Below are 26746 nucleotides of genomic sequence, written 5' to 3' on the forward strand. Positions count from 1 at the left end.
AATGCTGTATGAAGTTGTATTCAAACGTTCAAGTAAAGTTCTTTTTTATAAAATGGAGTGGAAGTTCCCTAATGTGTGTGCGGTGGTTCCTGAGGTGGAAGAACCGAAGACAGCAGAGATCTGCGACCAAAACGTGAGTGTTACACACCACATACAGAGCACAGGAGAATTGGGACATGTGTCTTTATCAGGGAGCCAGAGTGTGGGAACACAGCAGCCCCTCACCACAACTACCACCCTGAGCCCCTAACACCTCTCTCCCCATGGGGGACGAGATCAATCAAGTCAGCTGTGATGAGGCCTCAGAATGTGGCCATACGGCAGGCTGGAGAAATTTGTCCTGTGAGGTTGTTGCAGAGGGGGCAGACAAGGGGCAAACAGCTGCAGAGGGGGAGCATGCCATGGAGGGCGGGGCAGTTCCAGGAGAGATAGGGCTCCCAGGTAAGGCCGCATGGTAGGGTTCCTCCACAACCAGGATGTTAGAGGGCCAGGGTAGTCCTTTTAGACCAGATGCTTGGTCAGAAGCAGAGGAGAAACGGGCGCTACCCGCGGTCTCAGCGGCCGTAGCCACTGTTGCTTGCAGTGGCGGCACCCGGGCCCTAGTGGCCCCTCGGGAGTCCGACTGCTTCTCCCCTTCCGACCAAGTGGCTGCCGGGTCAGACGGAGGCCAGGAGACGTGGCAGGTTTGTCTATTCTGGCCATGTCCAGTCAGGGGTTTCAGGTGGCGCTAGAGACTGACAGCCTGAAGCCTCGTGAGGAGCGGGCGGCACAGCCTCCCTCGAACTCGGTCCTCCAGTGGGTGGTCTGGGACCAAGGATGGCTATACCGGGTAGCAGTCCAGCGAGGCTCACCGGAGGCGTGGCCCAGGGATCGACAGTTAGTGGTACCCTATCCGTTCAGGGTGGAGTTTGTTGCAGATGGCACACGAAATTCCGATGGCTGGACATCTAGGGATCCATAAGACCAAGGCCAGGCTAGCCCAGCATTTCTAATGGCCAAGGTTGGGGGCTGAGGTAACTGTCTACTGCCGTTCGTGTTACACCTGTCAGAGGGTGGGGAAGGTGGGGCGGTGGCCCAAAGCCCCACTGGTAACTCTGCCCATCATCGAAGAGCCTTTCAGGAGGGTGGCTGTGGATTTGGCTGGCCCGATGGCCACTCCCAGCAGCTCAAGGAAACGCTTCATACTGATGGTAGTAGACTATGCCACCCGGTACCCGGAAGCGGTAGCCTTGTCATCCATTCGGGCAGACAAGGTGGCTATCGCCTTACTGAAGATGTTCTCCCGAGTGTGTTTTCCCCAGGAAATGCTCACCGACTGGGGAACCCAGTTCATGTCGCAGCTGATGGAGACCCTCTGTAAGCAAATACAGGTGCAAAATCTGGTGACCAGCCCATAGCACCCACAGACCAATGGCCTGTGCGAACTGGCACTCTGAAGCAGATGCTTAAGATGTTGGTTGACTCCTAGGGGCACGACTGGGCGCGGTACCTCCCACACCTGCTCCTTGCCTACCGGGAGGTTCCACGGGCCTCAACGGGGTTCTCCCTTTTGAGCTCCTGTACGACTGGCGTGCGCGGGGCGCCTGGCTCTGGTGAAGGAGGTCTGGGAAGGGGACTTGGCCTCCCCTGGAGTGTCAGTCATTGAATGTCTTACGCTTCCATGACAAAATGCAGGCCTTGGCACAGATGGTGCACGACAATGACGCGAGCCCAGGCCAACCAGAAGTGATAGTACGACCAAAATGCTTGTGAAAGGACCTACCAGCTCTCCATGTGCTCGCCAGAGGTAGCCTGACCGCCATTAGGTACCGAGATGAGATCCTCAGACCCCTTGTGAGACCTTATGCTGGTGCCCTGGGTGAAACCTAATGCAGGACAATGCCAGACCTCATGTGGCTGGAGTGTCAGCAGTTCCTGCAAGATGAAGGCATTGAAGCTATGGACTGGCCCGCTCATTCCCCAGACCGGAATCAGATTGAGCACATCTGGGACATCATGTCTGGCTCCATCCACCAACGTCACGTTGCACCACAGACTGTCCAGGAGTTGGAGGATGCTTTAGTCCAGGTCTGGGAGGAGATCCCACAGGAGACCATCCGCAACCTCATCAGTAGCATGCCCAGGCGTTGTAGGGAGGTCATACAGGCACGTGGAGGCCACACACAATACTGAGCCTCATTTTGACTTGTTTTAAGGACATTACATCAAAGTTGGATCAGCCTGTAGTGTGTTTTTCCACTTTAATTTTGGGGGTGACTCCATATCCAGGCCTCTATTGGTTAATAAATTTGATTTCCATTGATGAATTTTGTGTGATTTTGTTGTCAGCACATTCAACTTTGTACAGAACTAAGTATTCAATGAGAATATTTCATTCATTCAGATCTAGGAGGTTTTATTTGAGTGTCTCCTTTATTTTTTTGAGCAGTGTAGTATAAATATGCTCCAAGATAATTCTGCAGTATTTCACAGTCAAATCCAATGGGAGTAAAATATAAAAAATAACCTTTATTCAATATTTTAAAAAGATTTTAAGTGTCCAAAATCCGTCACAAATTTCCTAAAATTATCCTAAACATAGGACTATTGTGAATGGTTTTAATTTATCTCACCGGCTAACCATTTATATATATTGTCTTGTTGGGAGGCCAGGGATTAGTCAAAATTCCTAGGGGTATCTCTTTATTTATATGTATAACTCCCTTTTCAATTTGGCCTCTGGCTATTAGAAATCATGCCATCTCATTTCTCCTCATTGTGAGTCTGCAGTCTGATAATGGCATTAATAATATTCATTTTACCATGTCCTGTGCTATTCTCTTCAGAACGGCTTTATAGTGCTGCCGTCATATACCGGTGCGGTGCTTGTTTCTCCTTATCTAGGAGCTTTATATTGAGGTAGCCTGGCTAATCATCTCTTGTAGGACTTTCTATAGAAATGCTCAGCCCTACGCGTTTCATCATTCTTATGAGACTCTCATGGTCATCAGGGGCTCACAGTCTATGATCTTTTTTGGTTTGATAGTACGATAGTTTTGTAATAAACTTATCGGCAGGGTTGCCGGCAGCGTCTGGCGGCTAAACCAGCGTGACTTTATAGGAAAGTTGGTGCCACCTCTTGTGCGCCCCCCTTCTGTCATCCAATCGAGTGACTCGGGTGCGTTGCAGGCGTATCATGTTCCGATCATATAATCATGCAGGGACTCGTCTCATTCTTCCAGTAGGATCTTTTTCTCACAGAGATGTCTTGGCTGCACTGCGATCTCACAGTATTAATATGTCTTTTATATCTAGGGAAGGAGACTGGTATATTGCATTGCATCTTATAATGTCGTCTCTACGAGTTTGTTGCGATATGAGTTGTTAATAGTGTTTGTTCGTAGTTTGTCATTTGTTTTGTTTACAGACAGATCTGCCTGTTTCATGTGCTACCTCGTCCCACCTACACTTACATTGATGCAGAACTTCCTTTCATCGTGACAAATGCCATCTGGCCATGTCACTGCTTCCGCACCAGCAAACGCTTGCGGACGTCTATTTCCTCAAAGTTCATTTCATTTGATCGTATCAATATGTCCATAATAGAAATTGGGATGACTTTTATTCTGATTGTATCGATGTATCTGTATTATTAAGTCTTCAGATGAGTATTTTATAATATAAAAACAAAGGAAGAAATTCTGATGAAATTTGTCCTATTGTTATTGAACTTCAATTTGTTCAAGAGGTCATTTTTAGTGTTGAGCGAGCATGCTCGACACTGCTCAGTACTCGCCCGAGCATCTCACTACTCGGGATGTTCGGCGAGCACCGAGCATTTCCGGGTTACTCGGGCGGGAGCTCGGGTCTCCGCCCTGTATGTTTGGCGCTCTTTACAGAGCCAATGAACATGCAGGGATTGCCAGCCAGTCACTGTAATGCCGCAGCCATGTTGTTTGTGGGCATTACAGTGATTGGTTGGCCGCACAGCGTCACCTCGAGTATTTAAAACCGGGCGCCGCCATCTTGGACACAGTCGCTCCGGATCAGACAGTGTAGAGACAGCGCTGCTGATTTAGGGAGAGATATAAACTGCGAAATAGTTAGTGTAGGGTCTGTAAAGCCTGCAAAAGCAAACAAACAGTCCTTCTCAGGACTAATATCCATCCCAGATACCAGGCAGGCTGTATAGGAGACACAGTGGTTATACCAGCAAACGCTGCATTACAGTCCTGTGTGCTCCTGTTGCTGAAATTGCTGGACTTAGCTCCAGGTCTCAGGGGACAGGAAAAATCCTTTTTTTTTTTTTTTTTTCCTCCTTCACACTGTACAAATACCCATCTTATTAACCTTTTGTCCCCCCCCCCCCCCCAAAAAAAAAGCGTGTCTGATTTTTCAGACACAAATATATCTGTTGAAAATAGTCAGGTGTAGGCTAGAGAAACAGAAGTGGTGTTTTGCACTTCCACGGTTCAAACCTCTGTATTATCCACTTTGGCCCATTTGTATCTAAAAAAAAAACATGGTTTGAGTGTGTCGCTCACTGTTCAGCCGCAATTATATCTATTTAAAAAAGTCTGGTATACCCCAGTAAACAATAACTGTGGTTTTGCCATCCCACGGTAAAAAATCTCTATTATTCAGGTTTTAGTAGTTTTTACGTAAAGAAAAACAGTAATAGTTTCTCCCTGATTGTTCAGATTGTTTAAAAGAGTTGGGTGTAGGCCAGAGAAATAGAACTGTGGTTTTCCTCTTCCACGGATCTAATCTACTTTTTATTACCCTTTTTCCATTGATAGTGTGAGTGTAAGCTATTTTACTTCCTTTACAATGGGCAAGGCGCGTGGCAAGGGACGTGGAACTGGACATTCTGGTGATGGTTCGTGCAGAGGACGGGGCCGTTGCCAAGGTGAAAACGTGCCACAACCAACGCCACATCTTCTCGCTCCCACTTCTTGACCGAATTATTAATGAAGCACAGAACAACACCAGTATTGAGAACTGATCAGTGTGCACAGGTTATTAATTGGATAGCAGATAATACTTCCAGTTACATGGGCACCACCACCTCCGCTCTGTCTTCCACACGGTCAGCTCTTAGTAGCCGTGAGTCTCGACCGCATACTCCTCCTCACCCTGATGCTCCTTCCTCCCACCATGCTGAGTGTCGTCAGACAGCAATTGATCCCACACTTGGACACTCTGAAGAGCTGTTCACTGGTCCATTTCCATATTTGTGCCCCTCACCTGATACGCTTGTGGTGGAAGAGGAGATCCCATGTAGCGATGCCCAAATATTTGAACAGCCACGGCCAGAGGAAGTCGACGCTGCCAATTTGTCACAAGAGGTGGACGATGGCGAGACACAATTGCCAGAAAGTGAGGAGGAGCATCGTGGTGCGCAAGTGGAAGAGGAGGAGGTGGTGGATGATCTAGTAACTGACCCAACGTGGCAGGAGGACATGCAGAGTGAGGCCAGCAGCACACAGGAGGAGGGAGGCAGAGTACCTCAACAGGCAGGAAGAAGCAGTGTGGTGGCCGCAGACAGAAGGCAGGCAACCGTTCCCCGTAACACCAACACGAGGGACGTTGCCAGTACAAGCGGTAGGTCTTCCAGAGTCTGGAATTTTTTTAAAGACTCTGCTGATAGCCCCAAAAAGGTCATATGTTCCACCTGCCATGCCAGCATCAGCAGGGGTGACAAAACTACCAGCCTGACCACCACCAGCATGATCAGGCACATGGCAGCAAAGCACCCGACTTTGTGGGGCGAAACCCAGGGTCCACGACCAGTGTCAGCGGGTGTCACCACTGCTTCTTCTACTGTTGTGTGTGCAAGGCAATCCCTTGTCCATACTGCATGTAAAGATTCCCCCTCCTCTCAGTCTTCACTTGTTATGGCAGTTTCTCAAGAAACAGCATCCACGTCCACGTCCCACCGCACCGTTCAGTTGTCCATATCCCAGACCTTTGAACGAAAGCGGAAATTCGCAGCTAACGCCCCACAGGCCAAAGTCCTAAATTCGCACATTTCACGACTGCTTGCGTTGGAAATGCTGCCTTTTAGGCTGGTGGAGACGGAATCCTTCCGCAATCTTATGGCGGTGGCCGTCCCTCGGTACTCGGTCCCCAGCCGACACTATTTTGCCCGGTGTGCCATCCCCGCACTACACAAGCGCGTGTCCCAAAGCATCTGCCGTGCCCTCAACAACGCAGTTACTGGGAGAGTCCACCTGACAACAGACACATGAACAAGTGCTTGTGGCCAGGGACAGTACATCTCTCTGACGGCACACTGGGTAAACATAGTGGAAGCTGGGACCCAGTCGGACCTTGGGACGGATCACATCCTCCCCACACCGAGGATTGCGGGCCCTATGTCAGTCATAGTTGCCCCCATAGTGTATAGCTCCTCCTCCGCCTCCATCTCCTCCTCCATCTCCGCCTCCATCTCCTCCTCCATCTCCATCTCCTCCTCCTGTTCAGCCTCCTCCTCCATCTCCATCTCCTCCTCCTGTTCAGCCTCCTCCTCCATCTCCTCCTCCTCCATCTCCTCCTCCTGTTCAGCCTCCTCCTCCATCTCCTCCTCCTGTTCAGCCTCCTCCTCCATCTCCTCCTCCATCTCCTCCTCCTGTTCAGCCTCCTCCTCCATCTCCATCTCCTCCTCCTGTTCAGCCTCCTCCTCCATCTCCGCCTCCTCCTCCTTCTCCTCCTTCTCCTCCTCCTCCTCCTCCTGTTCAGCCTCCATCTCCTCCTCCTGTTCAGCCTCCATCTCCATCTCCTCCTCCTGTTCAGCCTCCATCTCCATCTCCATCTCCTCCTCCTGTTCAGTCTCCATCTCCATCTCCTTCTCCTGTTCAGCCTCCATCTCCATCTCCATCTCCTCCTTCTGTTCAGCCTCCATCTCCATCTCAGATATCACCACATCAGTTACAAGCTGGAAGCACTGCAGTACTGCCTCCGCCAAGTGGCAACAGGCTGTGCTGAAACTCATAAGCTCAGGTGATAAACCTCACACTGCTTGTGAGTTGTGGACAGCTGTGAAAGAGCAGGCAGATCTGTGGCTGAGACTGCTGAACCTACATCCCGGCATGGTCGTGTGTGACAATGGCCGTAACCTGGTGGCGGCTCTGAGGTGAGATCACACACGTACCATGCCTGGCTCATGTGCTTAACCTCGTGGTTCAGCGGTTTCTTAAATCATACCCCGAGTTGCCAGATCTGCTCGTGAAAGTACGCCGCCTGTCAGCTCATTTTCGCAAGTCTGCTACAGCTTCCGCCGCCCTTGCTGTGTTGCAGCAGCGTTTGCAGCTTCCAGCACACCGACTGGTGTGTGATGTCCCCACACGTTGGAACTCTACCCTCCACATGTTGCAAAGGATTTGTGAGCAGAAGAGAGCAGTTGTGGTGTACCAGATACAACAAGGCCGTCGATGTTCAGGTCAGACTCCACACATAAGACCTCAGGAGTGGACCTGGATGTCTGACATATGTACCATCCTGACAAACTTTGAGGAGGCCACCAAGATGGTGAGTGGCGATGACGCCATCATTAGTGTCAGCATCCCACTTGTCTGTCTTCTGCAACGCTCTCTGCAGAGAATTAAAGAGGAGGCATTGCAGCCAGAGTATGATGAGATGGATCAAGAAGCCGTAGTGGGCGATTACACACAGCCCAGCCTCATCTCATCCCAACGTGCATTGGGGGACAGAGGGAGAGGAGGAACAGGAGCTGCTATCAAGCGCTGTAGATGGTAGTACCTGTACAAGTGTTATACCGTTGGTTCAGCGTGGGTGGCCTGAGGACAGGGGGGAGGAGGAGAGCATGGTCCGTCGTCATCTTGGTGAGGACAAGGAAATCTTGCCCATTACCAGTCTAGCACGCATGGCTGACTTTATGTTGCGCTGCCTTAACTGTGACCCTCGCGTTGTCAAAATGTTGGGTGACAGTCATTACTGGTTGGTGACACTTGTAGACCCCCGCTACAAGGAGAACTTTCACTGTCTTATTTCTGAGGTGGAGAGGTCTACAAAAATGGGCCTGTACCAGAAGGCCCTTGCTGCAGAACTGTTAAAAAAAAAAAAAATTCCCATCTGAACACGCTAGCGGCAGAGGTCACAGTTCGTTGACCAACCAAAGCGTACAAGCGAGAGAGAGGCAACTCCAATCTAGTAGAGGCAGGGGAACACTGTCAACGTTCTGGGACAGTTTTCTCAGACCCTGAGGCGTGGGGTACTCTCACAAGGAGTGGAAAGTTTCAAAAGATGGTGAGGGAGTACCTTGCCGACCGTACCAGCGTCCTTCGTGCCTTTTAATTATTGGGTATCCAAGCTGGACACTTGGAATGAACTCGCTCTGTACGCCTTGGAGGTACTGGCCTGCCCTGCCGCTAGCATGTTATTGGAGCTTGTTTTTAGTGCCGCTGGGGGAATTATAACTGAGCACACTCTCCTGTCAACTAACAATGCTGACAAGCTGACCCTTATCAAAATGAACAAGATTGGGCCAGACTTCTCATCACCACCAAATGACAGCAGAGTAACATAAAGTCAAATCCATGGTGTTATTTCGGGAGGTGTATTCCCATGCACCACTTCACACCCACACATGGGTATACGCTTCCTCATTTCGGCTGTTTTATGTTCTCCTTATCCTCAGCCTCCACCACCACTATACCACCAGGGTGACCGTGGTCCGTGTTGCCATTATTGAAAGTTCCTCCGTCCTTATTTTTGTCAGCTTTTGCTTGGAAGGCATAAGCAAAGACTGTGGGAGACCCACTCCCCAATAATGGGAATACTATTTTTAAGATGCTGTACTGTCTGGCTCTTGTAAGGGGCATTAAAAGCATCTTGTTATACCACTCTAACCTCCACGTCTCTTCTGAGGGGCATTAACAGCGTCTTGTTATACCACTCTGACCTCCACGTCTCTTGTAAGGGGCATTAAAACCGTCTTGTTAAGCTACTGGGACCTCCACGAGTCTTTGAACGGGCTCTGCATTTCCTCCTAATTTTTTGAAGCTTTTGCTTGGAAGGCATAAGCAAATACTATGGGAGACCCACTCCCCAATAATGGGACTTATGTTTGTAATATGCTGTGCTGCATGGCTCTTGTAAGGGGCATTGCAAGTTCCTCATAATTTTTGGAAAGCCTTCCATTCACTGCTTAGGCTAACAGTGTACAGGAGACCCAGTTGGTATAAATGGAAAAAACTGTTTAGTTAAGGCCCTCTGACCTCCATGTCATTTCCAAGGGGCATTGGAGTGCCTCAAAATTTTTGGTAGGCATTGCACTCACTGTATGCCCTATAACTGTGTAGCCGAACTGCTCCTTTTTGTTACAGAAACATATCCTACAAGACATATGTGGTTGACTGGCCTGATATTGATGTGAATGGTCCCTGTTCCTCCTGCTCCTTCTCCTTTGCCACTACCTCATCCATCATTTATCACCTGAAGCTTTGTTTTAATGGGAGTCATAGAACTGTGATAGTAGCAGGAAAACATCCAGAAATCCTCGGAGGAGGTAGGATATGCGCCAAAACGCTGACCACCTCAGGCCTAGCCGCTACTACATACATGCGCTTGCATTCCAAGAAAACAAAGCAGATGCTAACTTGTATCATCATCATCATGGTCCTCACCTTGGCACTCTCAACTCCCCTGATGGAGAAGCCAGGGCCCACCAGAGGAGTCTGGTTCTCTGGTGGTCTCGTCCAATGCTGCCCTAAAGCAGGCCGGGCTAAGAAAAGTGTGTGGGGGGAAGTTGACAGGAGAAATAGGGGCGGCTGGGGACCGTTTATGCAAGCAAGCAGTATGGTATTGCAGCCTGGGGGTGGGTGGGTGGCAGGTTGCATACTTGCGCTTGCATTGCAAGGAATGGGAGAGGTACAATTGAACACTGCCCTGGGACAAGGACTTGAACGGGTATAGTTGCAAGTCTGCAACGACAGGTGCAGGGTGGGAGGCATCTTCGCATGTACCATGAACAGGGGTTTGGCATGCACACACTACAGCGGAATAGGCTGTCCTTCCCACTAAATGCACTGGGGAGGGCACAGGTAATGTTTTGGTATACGCGCTTAATCTTATGTATAAGGCACAGAGGGAAAAATAGGGGCGGCTGGGGACTGAGTTTGAATACCTTGCTGCCGAAGCAGCCATGAGGTAGTGGCCAGCTTCGGCCTCCTCCAAACTAAAAGGCCCCATTTCAAGTGCAAGCTAGCAGTATGGCATTGCAGCCTGGGGGTGGGTGGGTGGCAGGCTGCACACTTATGCTTGCATTCCAAGAAAACAAAGCAGATGCTAACTTTCATCATCATCCTGCTCCTCACCTTGGCACTCTCAACTCCCCTGATGGAGAAGCCAGGGCCTACCAGAGGAGTCTGGTTCTCTGGTGGTCTAGTCCAATGCTGCCCTAAAGCAGGCTGGGCTAAGAAAAGTGTGTGGGGGGAAGTTGACAGGAGAAATAGGGGCGGCTGGGGAACGTTTATGGACACCCGGCTGCCCCCAGGCGGCTGGGGACCGTGTGTGGACACCCGGCCGCGGGGCGGCTGGGGACCCAGTGTGGATGCCCGGCTACCTGGCGGCTGGGGACTGAGTATGGATTCCAGGCCGCCAACGCAGCCATGACGTGGTGGCCAGATTTCGCCTCCATATGCCTAAAAGGCCCAATTTCAAGTGAAATCAAGCAAGCAGTATGGTATTGCAGCCTGGGGGTGGGTGGGTGGCAGGCTGCATACTTGCGCTTGCATTGCAAGGAATGGGGGAGGTACAATTGAACAATACCCTGGGACAAGAACTTGCACGGCGATAGTTGCTAGTCTGCATCTTCTGACGCGGCAAGGATCATTTCTGATGGGCACACTTTTAGGCAGTGACCTGGGTGTCAGAGATGCTTCCAGGGGTATTCCCCATGCTGTTCCCATGTATTTTCAGCACTGTATGCATGTGTCACACAGCACATGGTCAGATAAGGTTGTAAAATGTTAAAATGACATTTCCCGGTGAATGCATTTGTCACGGTTGAAAGCAATACAAAAGTGCAAAAACGTCTAAAAAATGCTACTTGTTAACATAGCCCAAGGTGTGGAGGAGTATTTTTTTGGGGGGGTTATTTATTTTACCTTATACACAAGTCTTTACCCTGGAAAGGAAGTTCCTTAACATATTTCACAGTAAAGCAGTTTCAGTTTCATTTTTGAATGTTTTAAAAGACTGCCGTCAGTGCCGCGCCAAAAATGCTCAGGTCTCCCATAGACTAACATTGGGCTCGTTGCTCGGGTCGAGCACCCGAGTATCACGGCGAGCTCGGCCCGAGATTTGAGCACCCGAGCATTTTAGTGCTCGATCAACACTAGCGTGCACGGCTGCTGGTCCTCAAACCGGGTGGACCAATCGAAGCCTGGCGCGCCGTACACCCACTCAGGTGCCGGAGGTGGAGGCTCCGCGAGGGAACCCAGCAGAAGGTTCCTGACTTCAGTGCCCGGGAGTGGAGGTTCCGGGAGGGCAACAAGTGGAAGGTCCTCAGTCAGTGCCCGGGGGTGGAGGTTCCGGGCTGAGCAGCTGCTCCAGGGAGGGCATGGCGGGGTACGGAGAGTGTTGGTGTAGGAAGCCCAGGAGCAGGTCGGCGCTTGCAGCGCCCGAGACAGGGGATTTCTTCCCACCTGCTCCTGTGCTGCACACGGCCTCCTGGTATTCAGCGGGTTCCGCTGGGTTGCCGCTGCTGGCATCCTGTGCTGCTCTACACCGTGCTGCAAACTTCTCCAACAGCTCGCTCCTCCACTTGGTAACTGCTGCTTGCTGGGCCCGGTCCACTTGTTGGCTCAGCTCCAGAATCTCACTCTGGAGGAACTCCGCGTCCTCCGGGGATAACTTACTGGCTTCTCCCTCCAGGGTGAGGGGGGTCGCTTGCCACGGCAGCAGGCCAGAGGCGGAGGCTTGATCCTGACTTCCGTCCATGTTGTCTGCCGGGTGCGGTCTGTCTAGACTGGTTAAGACCACACCCTGTCTCCATTCCTTCTTTCCTCCTCCTCCTCCTCTTTCGGGGGCGGTCCCATGGCAATCTGCTGTCGGTCACTCCTTGTGACGGCCTCCCTGCCTTGACGGACACATCTATGTGGACAGTCACAGTTGCAAGGGGCAGGGTATGCTTTTGGCGCCATTCTGGGACCTGGCCCACGATGGGAGGTTCCATACTGCTGTCTTTGATCACGCACATAATGGCGCCCGTTCTTCTGGGGCGGGCACCACATTCAGTATCATTACACAGTTCTTTAGGCACACTTCACCCACCGATAACGGGTTGGTCACTTATCTTGTTCATGACTCCAGAGCTAACGCGCCCCCTGGCAGCTGGGCCTATGGATGCCGGTATAGGGGATATCACCGTGGCTGGCCCGGTCCGTGACCCAGGGCGGTCAGTAAAAAGGGGAAGATATTGGAGGATCTGGGGAAAGTGTTTGTGACGCCACCTGTGGAATGCAGCCAAAGGGAGCTGCCGCTGCGGAGCAGTCCTCTGGAGCTGATGTTACGGCAGCAGGGATGGTGTGGCTCTCCACAGGTAGAGCTTGCTCCTGGGCAGTGTAAGGCGGTGAAAGTTGCACTGGGCGTTGTAGTGCAGGGAGGGAAAGATGGCGCAGATAAAGAATGGACGGAGGCAGTGTGATGCAGTCATCCGAGTCTTTTCTCACAGTTCTTATGACAGTTCCATTGGTGCACTGTACAGTTGTCAGCCTCCCCACGTCGCGCTGCGTTCACCAGGCAGGGGTTCAGCACTTCCTCAGGTAGATTAGGAGCACCTGACAGAACTCCACTTTCTGTGTTCCTAGCTAGACAGTCTTCACACTGGGTCTGTCTCCCTCCTGCCCTGTGCTTCCCACTCTCAATCCCATTTGGGTGCTCTGAAGCCCCTCCTGTACGTTGGAGTTCCCGGACCTGCTTGTCCCTCACGGGGATTAGAATGAGGCTTCAGCAACTGACTATATAAGCCAGAAGCCTCCCAGCTAAGACCTGGAGTTACACGGCTGGACCAGGGGTCCGTCCCCTTCCTGCGGCTTACGATCCCTGTCTTCTGACAGATGCGGGGCATACGGGTGCCGTCCTGCACTCGCCGTACCCCCTAGGATCCCTTCCTTAGATCGGAGCCTACTCCTCTGCTCCCCTCCTGGGCCTCTAGCACTGGGCCCTGCTTGTGGAGCAGAGCTCCTAAAGAGACTCTGATCCCTGACTGTTCTCCACTGACTCCTCTACCGAACTCTCCTGCCACCCTAAAATGGCTCCCCTTTATATACCTACTACTATAGTGCTCCCTTAAACTACTTCCTCCACCCACACCCACTACTGGTTCCCCCTACCTCTGGGTTCCCCCTACTCCAGCCTGGGACAGGGCTCAGCAGTTGCGCTCATGCATGTTGCCCCTCCAGCCGGCCTGGAGCAGTGTAGTGTTGAATGCGGGTGTTGGGGTTCTGGGCAGCACTCCCTCCTTGTTATGTTCTGCTACCAGAGCTAAGGAAAGAGAGGAGATCTGTCCCTACGATAGAACTCAGCTGAATCCCTACGATGTAACAGGGAACCTGATCCTGCGATCAGACCTGCTAAAGTCCTAAGCTAGTCTGTACGGAGACCTATAGATGTGGGGAAGGAATCCCTACAAGTACTAAGGACTGGGAGGAAAATGGGACACCTCCTAACAGAAATAGTAGCAGACAGACGAACAAACAAAATATATAGAACATAGAGGTCCGTAGACCAAGCAAACTAACAGAGTTAGATACAGAGCACAGGCTAGCTAGAAAGTAGTTATACAATGAAGTCCAGCAAAGCCAGAAGGGCGGAGCAGGATAATATAGGCCAACAAGGTCATGTGACCAGCAAAGGAAAAAACCTAAGAGCAAGGTTCTAACACTCCTCACCTGAGAGAAGGAGACTCCACACCTCTGGGTGAGGTGCACTATCTCTGTGGTGACTGAACCATCAGGGGCACCACAATTACAAGTCCCATTGTTTTCTGTTTGATTAAAGTGGGCTAATATCTGGCTAATCTAGCTGCCCTAACAAATGTTCAGTTCAAATACCCGCTCCTTGTTCTCTAGGCACAAATTGCTTAGAGGCAGGCGATTACCCTCCTCCCCACAGAACACATGAGAACTCATCTGTATGTTGGGAGAGATGGCTGCTAGCCAAATAGTGTATGGCCAGGCCACAGCTATGCCACAAGGACTTGGCTGACTCCTTTTCAGTAGAGAGGAGCGGTGTTCGACTCGAACTGTTCGCCAATCTCAACTTCGAGCTGTTTTGGGCGGTGTTCGAGCCGTTCGGCGAACACGAACAATTTGAGAAAAATTCGGCTGTTCGAGGTTATGTTCGATAACTGTTCGTGCACCAAAATCATAACTGGATTTTTTCTCAGTAATGCTGAAAATTAATGTAAATACGCAGTTTGAGTGTACAGTGGGGTGGGGGGAGGGGCAGGGGATGGATCTCTGCATAAATAATGAAGATCTCCATTTTTTTTTCTCTTTCCCGCATTTACAGTAGGGAGGTGCAATCTGTCAGCCTATCAGCAGCGCACACACGGAGCGAACTGCTTTTTTTCACACAAGCAAGGGCATGTGTCATTGGCAGTGTATGTCACATGTCCTTGCCCTATAAGACCCAGCCATTTTCCCCGTCACCACCATTTTCTCACTGCTGCAGCTGCGTGTTAGACGGCACTGCTGTTGCTGTGTGCGCTATACTTTGTGTTAATTTCAAGCCAATTTTCGCACAAATCTACAGATAGCTTGGGAGTAGGGAATAGTTGTGATTGCAGTCCTTTTGAGGACTAGGTTACATCAGTTCCTATCACTTTTTGCCAGGCAGGTCTGTACTAGTGCTGTGCAAGTTTTTTTCACAGCATTTGGCTAAATCTAGCAAAGCAAATCCTTTTTGGCCTCTTGCAGTGTGTGTTAGTCAGTGGAGTAGCCTATCTGTGTTGCAAGCTACACCACCTGTGTATAGAATGCAAATTTTTTTACTGCACTTAGTGAAGGAAAACCTTTTGGGCATAGCATCATTCTATTAGTCCATCTATACTTACCTACACCAGGTTGGAAATTCAAAATAATTTTTATCTGCATCTAGCTCTGAAAAAAATGTTTGGCTTCGGCTTGTAGCAGTGTGTGGGACTTGTTCTATTAGTCCATCTATACTAACCTCCACCAGGTTGCAAATTCAAAATAATTTTTTTCTGCATCTAACCCAGTCAATACTTTTGGGCTAATACCACAGTTTGGCCACTCAGCTCTGCTCGGTTCCCATTCATTGTTTTTTGTGCAAACAACTCCAGAGTTGTCAATTAGTTCAGAGGTCCCCAACCGCCGGTCCGCGGACCAGGACCGGGCCGTTGGGGTTTTTCAGCCGGTCCGCGGGGAGAGGGGGCCCCTCCAGCCTCCAGCAGGGCCGCCATCAGGGCATGACTGCCCTGACTCCAGTATGGGGCCCGGCCGGTAGGAGCCCCCTCGGAGCCCCCCTCTTCTGCTTCTCTCTTGCTTATGGCGGTCTCTGTGAGCTTCTCAGCGACATTCAGCCAGCCAGGTATCCTGCCTGCAGTAGATGGAATGTGGCAATGGAACGCTGGCTGCGCGTGTCATAATAGGCTCTGAGCCTTTATATACCTGCGCACAGCAGCAGCCACCTTCAGTCTGCTGCTGGACAGCCAGCAGCAGCAGGAGAGGTAAGTAATCAGCAGCCCTCCTGCTAAGGGTAGACAGCTGCTCGTTCCACCCCACCCCCCGCCTTAATTGGTTCTCCTCCCTTCCAACGGTGTTGAGGCGGGTGGGAACAGCAGGGGGTGAGGGTGCTGTGTTTAAAGAGGTGGAGTTATGCAGATCTAAAACGCGTGGATTGCAGCAGCAGCAAGCCGAAAAGTGCAGGCATGTAAGGGATCTAGAGGTTGACAACATGTCTTCTTAACGGGAGTCCAGGAGCTCATCTCCACAAATGGACTCTTCAGGATCCTTGGGTGGCTCCGTAGTTCGAAACCAATTCTGGTTATCGCTTCTCGGCCTTTTGGCTAAGATCAAGTGTAGTATCTGTTCTTATCAGTTTAATATCTGATACGTCCCCTATCTGGGGACCATATATTAAATGGATTTTTAGAACAGGGAGATGGAAAAAGAGCTTGCTCTGTCCACTCCACGCATTGACCTGGTATTGCAGTATCTCCAGGACCGGTGCACCCCTTCTTTAATGCAGTTTCTAAAATCAGAAAGTATTGAATTCAATGTTTTTTGTTCATTTTGCTTGTTTGTCGGATTTTGGGATGGACTCTTTGGCTTTGCTTTTCTTCTCCTCATTGGATTTTTCATGTTCAAAGTTGCAGAAGCCAGATGACAAGCTCATTTTGGTTCAACTTCAGCAACTGTGCATTGCATTGCCATGTAATGTAACGCAATGCTATCTTTCTAGCTCTCCCTCTTTACTTCCTTTTGGATAAACAGACATATTAGGCAAGCATTTTGGAGCTTTCACCTAAATAACTACAGGTGGTGAGATAAGCTGCACAATATAATTGACCTTTCAGTATATTGTTGCACACACACCATCTATTTAGCAAATGCCCTTGTTATCAACAGCAGCCTTTTAAACTCACCTGAGCTAACAGGTATGTGCGCTGGTTACTCTGCTGCGCTTAAAATTTCTTTTTTGGTTTGCTACAATGCCTTTTCTGAAACGTTGTCTCCCTCTGCTGGAACACTGACTTCTTTCAATTAATGCCTGCAGACTATAAAAGAGAACCCAACCCAAAAAGTTTGGTTGATTAGTCTGTGGCATTCTGTTAAACTGTTGCTTATGGCGGTCTCTGTGAGCTTCTCAGCGACATTCAGCCAGCCAGGTATCCTGCCTGCAGTAGATGGAATGTGGCAATGGAACGCTGGCTGCGCGTGTCATAATAGGCTCTGAGCCTTTATATACCTGCGCACAGCAGCAGCCACCTTCAGTCTGCTGCTGGACAGCCAGCAGCAGCAGGAGAGGTAAGTAATCAGCAGCCCTCCTGCTAAGGGTAGACAGCTGTTCGTTCCACCCCACCCCCCGCCTTTATTGGTTCTCCTCCCTTCCAACGGTGTTGAGGCGGGTGGGAACAGCAGGGGGTGAGGGTGCTGTGTTTAAAGAGGTGGAGTTATGCAGATCTAAAACGCGTGGATTGCAGCAGCAGCAAGCCGAAAAGTGCAGGCATGTAAGGGATCTAGAGGTTGACAACATGTCTTCTTAACGGGAGTCCAGGAGCTCATCTCCACAAATGGACTCTTCAGGATCCTTGGGTGGCTCCGTAGTTCGAAACCAATTCTGGTTATCGCTTCTCGGCCTTTTGGCTAAGATCAAGTGTAGTATCTTTCGAAAAGGCGGTTTTGGATGTTGGCCGCCCTAGTAGATTGATACATTATGCACACTGGGGCTTAGGCGCTTGTTAGTACGCCAGTTGGCTAATATAGTCTTCTGGTGGAAAGCATGGCCCCCCAGGATCGACGCCATTGGGCCGGGGAAGATCGAAGTGTGAAGTGCCCCAGGAGTGGTGACCCTGGGGTGCCTTAACTCACTGGGATTGGGAACCCCACTTGAGTTTATGGCACATTTGCACTAGCACTTCAATATTTCTTTCTTCACACACACCCTTATTCCGGGCCTTCTGGCCTTAGGATGGGGAATTTTTCAATTCCCGGTCGAAGGTCCGGGCAGTATTATACTGTGAAACCTTCACTATTTATTTAATTTTTTTTGTCACTGTGTGTCCACTTTTTCACGTGTGTCCACGTCCTTACTAGGATTTTGTCGGGATGCGGTTCCCTTACGGGTTCCTCTCTTGGCAGGTCTAGGGGGGGAGTGTGTGGCCATCAGGTTCCGCTCCCCCCTGAACCCCCCTGGCTCTCCTCTTTCGGGAGAAGAGCATTGTTGGCTCCCCTCTTCCGGGAGGGGAGCACAGTCTTTGGCTCCCAGTGCCTTGCTCGGGTGAGAACTCGGGCAGGTATTGGGGGTAAGATTGGGTCGCCTCTGGCTCCGGCTGGAGGTGGCTATTTGTCCCTGTTCCTCGCTGTGGCCTTCTGGCTCGGAGGGACGGGGAATGGTTTGGGGGACCCTTCTCCTTTTGGAGAGGGTTTCAAGAAGATCAGCATCCTAGTGCACTTTTTTTGTGGCACTTGTCACTTTTTTAAGCGCACTCGGGTTTTGTACACGAATTCGGGCTTTCGATAAAAGAAAAAAATCTGTTCTTATCAGTTTAATATCTGATACGTCCCCTATCTGGGGACCATATATTAAATGGATTTTTAGAACAGGGAGATGGAAAAAGAGCTTGCTCTGTCCACTCCACGCATTGACCTGGTATTGCAGTATCTCCAGGACCGGTGCACCCCTTCTTTAATGCAGTTTCTAAAATCAGAAAGTATTGAATTCAATGTTTTTTGTTCATTTTGCTTGTTTGTCGGATTTTGGGATGGACTCTTTGGCTTTGCTTTTCTTCTCCTCATTGGATTTTTCATGTTCAAAGTTGCAGAAGCCAGATGACAAGCTCATTTTGGTTCAACTTCAGCAACTGTGCATTGCATTGCCATGTAATGTAACGCAATGCTATCTTTCTAGCTCTCCCTCTTTACTTCCTTTTGGATAAACAGACATATTAGGCAAGCATTTTGGAGCTTTCACCTAAATAACTACAGGTGGTGAGATAAGCTGCACAATATAATTGACCTTTCAGTATATTGTTGCACACACACCATCTATTTAGCAAATGCCCTTGTTATCAACAGCAGCCTTTTAAACTCACCTGAGCTAACAGGTATGTGCGCTGGTTACTCTGCTGCGCTTAAAATTTCTTTTTTGGTTTGCTACAATGCCTTTTCTGAAACGTTGTCTCCCTCTGCTGGAACACTGACTTCTTTCAATTAATGCCTGCAGACTATAAAAGAGAACCCAACCCAAAAAGTTTGGTTGATTAGTCTGTGGCATTCTGTTAAACTGTTGCTTATGGCGGTCTCTGTGAGCTTCTCAGCGACATTCAGCCAGCCAGGTATCCTGCCTGCAGTAGATGGAATGTGGCAATGGAACGCTGGCTGCGCGTGTCATAATAGGCTCTGAGCCTTTATATACCTGCGCACAGCAGCAGCCACCTTCAGTCTGCTGCTGGACAGCCAGCAGCAGCAGGAGAGGTAAGTAATCAGCAGCCCTCCTGCTAAGGGTAGACAGCTGCTCGTTCCACCCCACTCCCCGCCTTAATTGGTTCTCCTCCCTTCCAACGGTGTTGAGGCGGGTGGGAACAGCAGGGGGTGAGGGTGCTGTGTTTAAAGAGGTGGAGTTATGCAGATCTAAAACGCGTGGATTGCAGCAGCAGCAAGCCGAAAAGTGCAGGCATGTAAGGGATCTAGAGGTTGACAACATGTCTTCTTAACGGGAGTCCAGGAGCTCATCTCCACAAATGGACTCTTCAGGATCCTTGGGTGGCTCCGTAGTTCGAAACCAATTCTGGTTATCGCTTCTCTGCCTTTTGGCTAAGATCAAGTGTAGTATCTGTTCTTATCAGTTTAATATCTGATACGTCCCCTATCTGGGGACCATATATTAAATGGATTTTTAGAACAGGGAGATGGAAAAAGAGCTTGCTCTGTCCACTCCACGCACTGACCTGGTATTGCAGTATCTCCAGGACCGGTGCACCCCTTCTTTAATGCAGTTTCTAAAATCAGAAAGTATTGAGTTCAATGTTTTTTGTTCATTTTGCTTGTTTGTCGGATTTTGGGATGGACTCTTTGGCTTTGCTTTTCTTCTCCTCATTGGATTTTTCATGTTCAAAGTTGCAGAAGCCAGATGACAAGCTCATTTTGGTTCAACTTCAGCAACTGTGCATTGCATTGCCATGTAATGTAACGCAATGCTATCTTTCTAGCTCTCCCTCTTTACTTCCTTTTGGATAAACAGACATATTAGGCAAGCATTTTGGAGCTTTCACCTAAATAACTACAGGTGGTGAGATAAGCTGCACAATATAATTGACCTTTCAGTATATTGTTGCACACACACCATCTATTTAGCAAATGCCCTTGTTATCAACAGCAGCCTTTTAAACTCACCTGAGCTAACAGGTATGTGCGCTGGTTACTCTGCTGCGCTTAAAATTTCTTTTTTGGTTTGCTACAATGCCTTTTCTGAAACGTTGTCTCCCTCTGCTGGAACACTGACTTCTTTCAATTAATGCCTGCAGACTATAAAAGAGAACCCAACCCAAAAAGTTTGGTTGATTAGTCTGTGGCATTCTGTTAAACTGTTGCTTATGGCGGTCTCTGTGAGCTTCTCAGCGACATTCAGCCAGCCAGGTATCCTGCCTGCAGTAGATGGAATGTGGCAATGGAACGCTGGCTGCGCGTGTCATAATAGGCTCTGAGCCTTTATATACCTGCGCACAGCAGCAGCCACCTTCAGTCTGCTGCTGGACAGCCAGCAGCAGCAGGAGAGGTAAGTAATCAGCAGCCCTCCTGCTAAGGGTAGACAGCTGCTCATTCCACCCCACCCCCCGCCTTAATTGGTTCTCCTCCCTTCCAACGGTGTTGAGGCGGGTGGGAACAGCAGGGGGTGAGGGTGCTGTGTTTAAAGAGGTGGAGTTATGCAGATCTAAAACGCGTGGATTGCAGCAGCAGCAAGCCGAAAAGTGCAGGCATGTAAGGGATCTAGAGGTTGACAACATGTCTTCTTAACGGGAGTCCAGGAGCTCATCTCCACAAATGGACTCTTCAGGATCCTTGGGTGGCTCCGTAGTTCGAAACCAATTCTGGTTATCGCTTCTCGGCCTTTTGGCTAAGATCAAGTGTAGTATCTGTTCTTATCAGTTTAATATCTGATACGTCCCCTATCTGGGGACCATATATTAAATGGATTTTTAGAACAGGGAGATGGAAAAAGAGCTTGCTCTGTCCACTCCATGCATTGACCTGGTATTGCAGTATCTCCAGGACCGGTGCACCCCTTCTTTAATGCAGTTTCTAAAATCAGAAAGTATTGAATTCAATGTTTTTTGTTCATTTTGCTTGTTTGTCGGATTTTGGGATGGACTCTTTGGCTTTGCTTTTCTTCTCCTCATTGGATTTTTCATGTTCAAAGTTGCAGAAGCCAGATGACAAGCTCATTTTGGTTCAACTTCAGCAACTGTGCATTGCATTGCCATGTAATGTAACGCAATGCTATCTTTCTAGCTCTCCCTCTTTACTTCCTTTTGGATAAACAGACATATTAGGCAAGCATTTTGGAGCTTTCACCTAAATAACTACAGGTGGTGAGATAAGCTGCACAATATAATTGACCTTTCAGTATATTGTTGCACACACACCATCTATTTAGCAAATGCCCTTGTTATCAACAGCAGCCTTTTAAACTCACCTGAGCTAACAGGTATGTGCGCTGGTTACTCTGCTGCGCTTAAAATTTCTTTTTTGGTTTGCTACAATGCCTTTTCTGAAACGTTGTCTCCCTCTGCTGGAACACTGACTTCTTTCAATTAATGCCTGCAGACTATAAAAGAGAACCCAACCCAAAAAGTTTGGTTGATTAGTCTGTGGCATTCTGTTAAACTGTTGCTTATGGCGGTCTCTGTGAGCTTCTCAGCGACATTCAGCCAGCCAGGTATCCTGCCTGCAGTAGATGGAATGTGGCAATGGAACGCTGGCTGCGCGTGTCATAATAGGCTCTGAGCCTTTATATACCTGCGCACAGCAGCAGCCACCTTCAGTCTGCTGCTGGACAGCCAGCAGCAGCAGGAGAGGTAAGTAATCAGCAGCCCTCCTGCTAAGGGTAGACAGCTGCTCGTTCCACCCCACCCCCCGCCTTAATTGGTTCTCCTCCCTTCCAACGGTGTTGAGGTGGGTGGGAACAGCAAGGGGTGAGGGTGCTGTGTTTAAAGAGGTGGAGTTATGCAGATCTAAAACGCGTGGATTGCAGCAGCAGCAAGCCGAAAAGTGCAGGCATGTAAGGGATCTAGAGGTTGACAACATGTCTTCTTAACGGGAGTCCAGGAGCTCATCTCCACAAATGGACTCTTCAGGATCCTTGGGTGGCTCCGTAGTTCGAAACCAATTCTGGTTATCGCTTCTCGGCCTTTTGGCTAAGATCAAGTGTAGTATCTGTTCTTATCAGTTTAATATCTGATACGTCCCCTATCTGGGGACTATATATTAAATGGATTTTTAGAACAGGGAGATGGAAAAAGAGCTTGCTCTGTCCACTCCACGCATTGACCTGGTATTGCAGTATCTCCAGGACCGGTGCACCCCTTCTTTAATGCAGTTTCTAAAATCAGAAAGTATTGAATTCAATGTTTTTTGTTCATTTTGCTTGTTTGTCGGATTTTGGGATGGACTCTTTGGCTTTGCTTTTCTTCTCCTCATTGGATTTTTCATGTTCAAAGTTGCAGAAGCCAGATTACAAGCTCATTTTGGTTCAACTTCAGCAACTGTGCATTGCATTGCCATGTAATATGATGCAATGCTATCTCTTTAGCTCTCCCTTTTTACTTCCTTTTGGATAAACAGACATATTAGGCAAGCATTTTGGAGCTTTCACCTAAATAACTACAGGTGGTGAGATAAGCTGCACAATATAATTGACCTTTCAGTATATTGTTGCACACACACCATCTATTTAGCAAATGCCCTTGTTATCAACAGCAGCCTTTTAAACTCACCTGAGCTAACAGGTATGTGCGCTGGTTACTCTGCTGCGCTTAAAATTTCTTTTTTGGTTTGCTACAATGCCTTTTCTGAAACGTTGTCTCCTTCTGCTGGAACACTGACTTCTTTCATTTAATGCCTGCAGACTATAAAAGAGAACCCAACCCAAAAAGTTTGGTTGATTAGTCTGTGGCATTCTGTTAAATTGTTGCTTATGGCGGTCTCTGTGAGCTTCTCAGCGACATTCAGCCAGCCAGGTATCCTGCCTGCAGTAGATGGAATGTGGCAATGGAACGCTGGCTGCGCGTGTCATAATAGGCTCTGAGCCTTTATATACCTGTGCACAGCAGCAGCCACCTTCAGTCTGCTGCTGGACAGCCAGCAGCAGCAGCAGCAGGAGAGGTATGTAATCAGGAGCCCTCCTGCTAAGGGTAGACAGCTGCTCGTTCCACCCCACTCCCCGCCTTAATTGGTTCTCCTCCCTTCCAACGGTGTTGAGGCGGGTGGGAACAGCAGGGGGTGAAGGTGCTGTGTTTAAAGAGGTGGAGTTATGCAGATCTAAAACGCGTGGATTGCAGCAGCAGCAAGCCGAAAAGTGCAGGCATGTAAGGGATCTAGAGGTTGACAACATGTCTTCTTAACGGGAGTCCAGGAGCTCATCTCCACAAATGGACTTTTCAGGATCCTTGGGTGGCTCCGTAGTTTGAAACCAATTCTGGTTATCGCTTCTCGGCCTTTTGGCTAAGATCAAGTGTAGTATCTGTTCTTATCAGTTTAATATCTGATACGTCCCCTATCTGGGGACCATATATTAAATGGATTTTTAGAACAGGGAGATGGAAAAAGAGCTTGCTCTGTCCACTCCACGCATTGACCTGGTATTGCAGTATCTCCAGGACCGGTGCACCCCTTCTTTAATGCAGTTTCTAAAATCAGAAAGAATTGAATTCAATGTTTTTTGTTCATTTTGCTTGTTTGTCGGATTTTGGGATGGACTCTTTGGCTTTGCTTTTCTTCTCCTCATTGGATTTTTCATGTTCAAAGTTGCAGAAGCCAGATTACAAGCTCATTTTGGTTCAACTTCAGCAACTGTGCATTGCATTGCCATGTAATATGATGCAATGCTATCTCTTTAGCTCTCCCTTTTTACTTCCTTTTGGATAAACAGACATATTAGGCAAGCATTTTGGAGCTTTCACCTAAATAACTACAGGTGGTGAGATAAGCTGCACAATATAATTGACCTTTCAGTATATTGTTGCACACACACCATCTATTTAGCAAATGCCCTTGTTATCAACAGCAGCCTTTTAAACTCACCTGAGCTAACAGGTATGTGCGCTGGTTACTCTGCTGCGCTTAAAATTTCTTTTTTGGTTTGCTACAATGCCTTTTCTGAAACGTTGTCTCCTTCTGCTGGAACACTGACTTCTTTCATTTAATGCCTGCAGACTATAAAAGAGAACCCAACCCAAAAAGTTTGGTTGATTAGTCTGTGGCATTCTGTTAAACTGTTGCTTATGGCGGTCTCTGTGAGCTTCTCAGCGACATTCAGCCAGCCAGGTATCCTGCCTGCAGTAGATGGAATGTGGCAATGGAACGCTGGCTGCGCGTGTCATAATAGGCTCTGAGCCTTTATATACCTGTGCACAGCAGCAGCCACCTTCAGTCTGCTGCTGGACAGCCAGCAGCAGCAGCAGCAGGAGAGGTATGTAATCAGGAGCCCTCCTGCTAAGGGTAGACAGCTGCTCGTTCCACCCCACCCCCCGCCTTAATTGGTTCTCCTCCCTTCCAACGGTGTTGAGGCGGGTGGGAACAGCAGGGGGTGAAGGTGCTGTGTTTAAAGAGGTGGAGTTATGCAGATCTAAAACGCGTGGATTGCAGCAGCAGCAAGCCGAAAAGTGCAGGCATGTAAGTGATCTAGAGGTTGACAACATGTCTTCTTAACGGGAGTCCAGGAGCTCATCTCCACAAATGGACTTTTCAGGATCCTTGGGTGGCTCCGTAGTTTGAAACCAATTCTGGTTATCGCTTCTCGGCCTTTTGGCTAAGATCAAGTGTAGTATCTGTTCTTATCAGTTTAATATCTGATACGTCCCCTATCTGGGGACCATATATTAAATGGATTTTTAGAACAGGGAGATGGAAAAAGAGCTTGCTCTGTCCACTCCACGCATTGACCTGGTATTGCAGTATCTCCAGGACCGGTGCACCCCTTCTTTAATGCAGTTTCTAAAATCAGAAAGAATTGAATTCAATGTTTTTTGTTCATTTTGCTTGTTTGTCGGATTTTGGGATGGACTCTTTGGCTTTGCTTTTCTTCTCCTCATTGGATTTTTCATGTTCAAAGTTGCAGAAGCCAGATTACAAGCTCATTTTGGTTCAACTTCAGCAACTGTGCATTGCATTGCCATGTAATGTGATGCAATGCTATCTTTCTAGCTCTCCCTTTTTACTTCCTTTTGGATAAACAGACATATTAGGCAAGCATTTTGGAGCTTTCACCTAAATAACTACAGGTGGTGAGATAAGCTGCACAATATAATTGACCTTTCAGTATATTGTTGCACACACACCATCTATTTAGCAAATGCCCTTGTTATCAACAGCAGCCTTTTAAACTCACCTGAGCTAACAGGTATGTGCGCTAGTTACTCTGCTGCGCTTAAAATTTCTTTTTTGGTTTGCTACAATGCCTTTTCTGAAACGTTGTCTCCTTCTGCTGGAACACTGACTTCTTTCATTTAATGCCTGCAGACTATAAAAGAGAACCCAACCCAAAAAGTTTGGTTGATTAGTCTGTGGCATTCTGTTAAACTGTTGCTTATGGCGGTCTCTGTGAGCTTCTCAGCGACATTCAGCCAGCCAGGTATCCTGCCTGCAGTAGATGGAATGTGGCAATGGAACGCTGGCTGCGCGTGTCATAATAGGCTCTGAGCCTTTATATACCTGTGCACAGCAGCAGCCACCTTCAGTCTGCTGCTGGACAGCCAGCAGCAGCAGCAGCAGCAGGAGAGGTATGTAATCAGGAGCCCTCCTGCTAAGGGTAGACAGCTGCTCGTTCCACCCCACCCCCCGCCTTAATTGGTTCTCCTCCCTTCCAACGGTGTTGAGGCGGGTGGGAACAGCAGGGGGTGAAGGTGCTGTGTTTAAAGAGGTGGAGTTATGCAGATCTAAAACGCGTGGATTGCAGCAGCAGCAAGCCGAAAAGTGCAGGCATGTAAGGGATCTAGAGGTTGACAACATGTCTTCTTAACGGGAGTCCAGGAGCTCATCTCCACAAATGGACTTTTCAGGATCCTTGGGTGGCTCCGTAGTTTGAAACCAATTCTGGTTATCGCTTCTCGGCCTTTTGGCTAAGATCAAGTGTAGTATCTGTTCTTATCAGTTTAATATCTGATACGTCCCCTATCTGGGGACCATATATTAAATGGATTTTTAGAACAGGGAGATGGAAAAAGAGCTTGCTCTGTCCACTCCACGCATTGACCTGGTATTGCAGTATCTCCAGGACCGGTGCACCCCTTCTTTAATGCAGTTTCTAAAATCAGAAAGAATTGAATTCAATGTTTTTTGTTCATTTTGCTTGTTTGTCGGATTTTGGGATGGACTCTTTGGCTTTGCTTTTCTTCTCCTCATTGGATTTTTCATGTTCAAAGTTGCAGAAGCCAGATTACAAGCTCATTTTGGTTCAACTTCAGCAACTGTGCATTGCATTGCCATGTAATGTGATGCAATGCTATCTTTCTAGCTCTCCCTTTTTACTTCCTTTTGGATAAACAGACATATTAGGCAAGCATTTTGGAGCTTTCACCTAAATAACTACAGGTGGTGAGATAAGCTGCACAATATAATTGACCTTTCAGTATATTGTTGCACACACACCATCTATTTAGCAAATGCCCTTGTTATCAACAGCAGCCTTTTAAACTCACCTGAGCTAACAGGTATGTGCGCTGGTTACTCTGCTGCGCTTAAAATTTCTTTTTTGGTTTGCTACAATGCCTTTTCTGAAACGTTGTCTCCTTCTGCTGGAACACTGACTTCTTTCATTTAATGCCTGCAGACTATAAAAG

At 48.6% G+C, this 26746-nt stretch overlaps 8 non-coding genes and 1 pseudogene across 8 annotated transcripts; all 9 read left to right on the top strand.

Annotated features, from left to right (window-relative positions):
- Nucleotides 1-16016: 16016 nt before the first annotated feature.
- Nucleotides 16017-16207, top strand: LOC141198073 (U2 spliceosomal RNA). Its single transcript, XR_012270038.1, has one exon. It is a non-coding gene; the product is annotated as a U2 spliceosomal RNA (small nuclear RNA).
- Nucleotides 16208-17316: 1109 nt separating this feature from the next.
- Nucleotides 17317-17408, top strand: LOC141198015 (U2 spliceosomal RNA; annotated as a pseudogene).
- A 784-nt stretch (nt 17409-18192) lies between these two features.
- On the top strand, nt 18193-18376 carry LOC141197880 (U2 spliceosomal RNA). The gene has a single exon (XR_012269906.1). It is a non-coding gene; the product is annotated as a U2 spliceosomal RNA (small nuclear RNA).
- Nucleotides 18377-19485: 1109 nt separating this feature from the next.
- On the top strand, nt 19486-19676 carry LOC141198448 (U2 spliceosomal RNA). The gene has a single exon (XR_012270398.1). It is a non-coding gene; the product is annotated as a U2 spliceosomal RNA (small nuclear RNA).
- A 1109-nt stretch (nt 19677-20785) lies between these two features.
- LOC141198434 (U2 spliceosomal RNA) lies at nt 20786-20976 on the top strand. The gene has a single exon (XR_012270385.1). It is a non-coding gene; the product is annotated as a U2 spliceosomal RNA (small nuclear RNA).
- Nucleotides 20977-22085: 1109 nt separating this feature from the next.
- LOC141198473 (U2 spliceosomal RNA) lies at nt 22086-22276 on the top strand. The gene has a single exon (XR_012270422.1). It is a non-coding gene; the product is annotated as a U2 spliceosomal RNA (small nuclear RNA).
- Nucleotides 22277-23391: 1115 nt separating this feature from the next.
- LOC141198085 (U2 spliceosomal RNA) lies at nt 23392-23582 on the top strand. The gene has a single exon (XR_012270049.1). It is a non-coding gene; the product is annotated as a U2 spliceosomal RNA (small nuclear RNA).
- Nucleotides 23583-24697: 1115 nt separating this feature from the next.
- Nucleotides 24698-24888, top strand: LOC141198096 (U2 spliceosomal RNA). The gene has a single exon (XR_012270060.1). It is a non-coding gene; the product is annotated as a U2 spliceosomal RNA (small nuclear RNA).
- A 1118-nt stretch (nt 24889-26006) lies between these two features.
- Nucleotides 26007-26197, top strand: LOC141198108 (U2 spliceosomal RNA). The gene has a single exon (XR_012270071.1). It is a non-coding gene; the product is annotated as a U2 spliceosomal RNA (small nuclear RNA).
- The last annotated feature ends 549 nt before the right edge of the window (nt 26198-26746 follow it).

This window comes from Phyllobates terribilis, unplaced genomic scaffold (assembly GCF_046119375.1).
Source record: "Phyllobates terribilis strain yellow unplaced genomic scaffold, ASM4611937v1 Scaffold_94__1_contigs__length_6153435, whole genome shotgun sequence".
Taxonomy (NCBI): Eukaryota; Metazoa; Chordata; class Amphibia; order Anura; family Dendrobatidae; genus Phyllobates; species Phyllobates terribilis.